This window comes from Triticum aestivum, chromosome 1A, assembly GCF_018294505.1.
Source record: "Triticum aestivum cultivar Chinese Spring chromosome 1A, IWGSC CS RefSeq v2.1, whole genome shotgun sequence".
NCBI classification, from domain to species: Eukaryota; Viridiplantae; Streptophyta; class Magnoliopsida; order Poales; family Poaceae; genus Triticum; species Triticum aestivum.
In genome coordinates, this window is record NC_057794.1 from 511,264,869 (window position 1) to 511,269,298 (window position 4,430).

The window sequence follows — 4,430 nt, forward strand, 5'->3', positions numbered from 1 at the left end:
CTAAACTAAGCGTGAGTGTAGAATAGCTTATTCTACACCCCAGTAACGGTACATACAAAATATAGTAACACACTATGTAAAATATAGTAATTTTCGTAAAAATGTAGTAAATTATAAACTTGGGTGATAAAAAAAATATTTTCCAGGCAATATACGTACTTACACAAACACTAATTAGAGGTACCTCGCAAAATTACCCTGAGACCACTAGGGGCTTGTTTGGTTGTCATCTACGAATTTGTCTGCGTTGCACACATGTCTTAGTTGGGCCTGGCTATGAGAAAACAGGCAAACGAAATCTGCATCTGCACCTCATTTGGTCGTCCACATCTAGACTTCCTGCATTAGGGGAACGGTTTTGGCATGCTGTTTGGTGTCCTGTATTGTCTCCACTCATGCAACTACACAGTGTTTGATTGTATATATACACAGGATATGATTAAGAGCTAATACCTACACATGACATAACACACAGAGTTACAATAGAGTTCCTTGGCAGTGTGCCCGTGATGGTGGCATTAGTGTAAGCAGAGGGCGAGGAGGCATAGAGAAAAGACGCCGGCGGCAGTGCCAGGCACAATATGGCGTCCATCCGACAAGGTTGACAACCACATATAACACTGGGGACGACATGACGACAAGGATGAAAAATATAAAGGAGAAATGCAATTTGCATGCCATGGCCGCGTTAGAGCAACTCTAGCAAACCCGTAAAAGTCACAAACCCGCAAAATTATGGCGAGTATACGGATTCGGCCCAATTTTCTGGCCAGAACAGAGCCCGTATACTCGACGGCCCGTAAATATTTTTACCGCGGCCCGCAACCCTCCCCCCTCCGCCAAGCAATATATCTACGGGTTTGCGGTGCATATGCGGGTCGAAACCCTATCCCCCACTGCCGCGTCTCGCCGCAATTCCCCACTCCCCTCCTTACATTTCTCGCCAATGGTGAGCCCCTTCCACCTCCAAAAGACATGTGGGGCTGCATGCGGAGCTTCGGCCACGGCTCTGGGAGTAGCTCCGGCAGGGGCGGCAGCCCCGAGCGCGAGCGGCATGTCTGCTTGGATGGCGCGAGGAAGCGCGGGGCGAGGAACTGGACGAACAAGTCTCGAGCCGTTGCCGAGCTTCCTCGTCCGTGAGACGGAGGAATACGACCGTCGGCGCGGGCGTACGCCCTCCTCGGCCACGGGCTCGTCCTCCGCCGCGAGATCTTCCCACGCCGCGATCTCTTCCTCTTCCGGCGCGAGGCTTCTCCCCGTGAAGAGGGAGTGGTCGGAGGAGCCGGTGGAGATCGAGGTCATCGCCGTCAAGCAGGAACCGGAGGTGATCGAGTGACGAGGGGTCATCGAGCCCAAAGATTTCGTGGCCGATTTCGACGCGGTGGCGTCCGCCATTGCCGAGCGGAGCTTACGCGAGGAGGCGGAGCGCCGGCGCCACAACGACGAGGTCGACGACCTCATCCTCCAGCAGGCGGTTGCGGCCAACCTTGCCGTGAAGGAGAAGGACGACGAGTGGCGGCGCATCCGCGAGGAGCAGAGGTCGAAGTTCATCGATCTCGTCAACTCCGACGAGGACTGAGCTCCTCCACCGCGTCGTCCTTAGCCGTGAGCTCATCCATTTTGGTATATCGATCTCGGCCTCGCCGCCATGAATCCCCCCTCCCTCTAGTAGTAGTAATAGAATGTAGTATGTATGATAATGTAGCATGTGATGATGAACTATGAATGATAATGTAGTATGTGATGAAAAAGTGTGGTTGCAATTTCTCCCGCGAAAGTATTATTCAAATTATGCAGTTTCATATACGGGTTCTATTCTGCCACACACGATTTTGACCCGCAAAACAGTTCTTCATCGAACTGTAAACGCCTTATGCGGGTCACGGTTTTACGGGGTCTCCTAGAGTTGCTCTTAGTGCAAGAGGACACAGAGGAGGAGGCCAAAAAGAACAAAGCTAACGACGGCATCAGTGTAGTAGGACGGGAGCATGGAGTTAGAGAGGAACAACGCCGGCGATGGCTTCAGTGTAGCAGAACATGGGATAGAAGACATAGAGGATCAATGACCGCTCAAGTGTAGTAGGACGCGGGAGAGGAGGTTGAGAGGAAACGATGCCGGAGGTGGCGCTAGCGCAACATCACGCAGCAGAGGAGGCCGAGAGGAACGACACTAACAGTGGCGTCAATGTAGCAGGACACCTGACTGGAGACCGAGATTAAGGTCTGTCATTAACACACATCGCACATATGCATATGTATGTTTTAACGAGGAAGAATTTACATCTAGTCTACGATCATCGAAACAGAAAATTTGCAATACGAAAGTCATGCGAAACTGCAAGATGAAGCAACTGGTCAAAGGAAGTTTCAAACGGTCAACCGCGCGCGACAAATTTAACAAAATATGTCCAAAATAGCTTCAAACATGAACACGGAATTGAGCATTTACGGTTGAAGAAACTACAAACCGGTGACCTGAATGAAACCATAACATTGATGGTGCATCTTTTTCATGTAGAGGTTATCTCGAATCGAAGCATCGTTGTGTAGATTAGAAGAGATGACAAAGAAAGAAGATTAGAGACGAGCTTAATGGAGGTAGAAGAACATAGCAGGTATCCCTCAAGTCTCCTCAGGTGCAACAAGGTCCACCATGTGCGTTTGATGTGCCTGATCTCAGTCTGGCTTGCTGAAAACTGTCGATTTGACCGTTCCTAGCGGGCCTGACTAGGAGGTGCTTTAAAGTCTGTGCGTTACGGGCCAAACAATGAATGTAGATAAACAAACATGCCATTTTCTTCCCACACAGACCTGATTGACCTATATACAGGGTCCAAACACGCCCTAGGTGATGCCTCTAGGATTGGAGTTCTAAGTTTCGTATCAATGCCATGTAGCCAACGACCAACCATGTTTTGACATTATGTGACAGGTGCAAATTAGAAGCTACCAGTAGAAATGATTTGGTTTTTAGTGGGAAAACTCTTCTCCTTCAGGTTTTTCTTTCTGTATACACTCACTTTGTATGTGATCTACGCTGCATCAAATAAAATACCAACCGATTTTCAAGACGGCGCGTATATAGTTGGAGGGGGTGCCAGGGAGGTTTTTACCCAACGTAGATGACAACATAATCTCCGGATCGGCCCACCATCTCCTTCGACATAACACAATGTCAGTACTATATAACTCTACTGTTGCAGATAGCATGTGGCACCGGTACAAATATATGCTTCGTGGTCGATTTCGACGCGGTGGCGTCCGCCATTGCCGAGTGGAGCTTGCGCGAGGAGGCGGAGCGCCGGCGCCACGACGACGAGGTCAAAGACCTCATCCTCCAGCAGGCGGCCGCGGCCAATCTTGTCGTGAAGGAGAAGGACGACAAGTGACGGCGCATCCGCGAGAAGTAGAGGTCGAAGTTCATCGATCTTGTTAGCTCCGACGAGGACTGAGCTCCTCCCCCGCGTCGTCCTCAGCCGTGAGCTCATCCATTTTGGTATATCGATCTCGGCATCATCGCCACGAATCCCCCATCCCTCTAGTAGCAGTAATAGAATGTAGTATGTATGATAATGTAGTATGTGATGATGAACTATGGATGATAATGTAGTATGTGATGAACTAGTGTGGTTGCAATTTCTCTCGCGAAAGTATTTTTCAAATTATGCAGTTTCATATACGGGTTCTATTCTGCCACGCACAATTTTGACCCGCAAAACAGTTCTTCATCGAACTATAAACGCCTTATGCGGGTCACAGTTTTATGGTGTCTGCTAGAGTTGCTCTTAGTGCAAGAGGCCGCAGAGGAGGAGGCCAAAAGGAACAAAGCTAACGACGGCATCAGTGTAGTAGGATGCGAGCGGGAGTTAGAGAGGAACGACGCCGGCGGTGGCTTCAGTGTAGCAGAACATGGGATAGAAGACATAAAGGATCAACGACCGCTCGAGTGTAGTAGGACGCGGGAGAGGAGGTTGAGAGGAAACGACCCCGGAGGTGGCGCTAGCGCAACATCACACGACAGAGGAGGCCGAGAGGAACAACGCTAACAGTGGCGTCAGTGTAGCAGGACACAGGACTGGAGACCGATATTAAGGTCTGTTATTAGCACACATCACACATATGAATATGTATGTTTTAACGAGGAAGAATTTACATCTAGTCTACGATCGTCGAAACAGAAAATGTGCAGTACGAAAGTCATGCGAAATTGCAAGATGAAGCAACTGGTCAAAGGAAATTTCAAACGATCAACCATGCACGAGAAATTTAACAAAATGTGTCCAAAATAGCTTCAAACATGAACACGAAATTGAGCATTTACGGTTGAAGAAACTACGAACCGGTGACCTGAATGAAACCATAACATTGATGGTGCATCTTTTTCATGTAGAGGTTATCTCGAATCGAAGCATCGTTGTGTAGATTAGAAA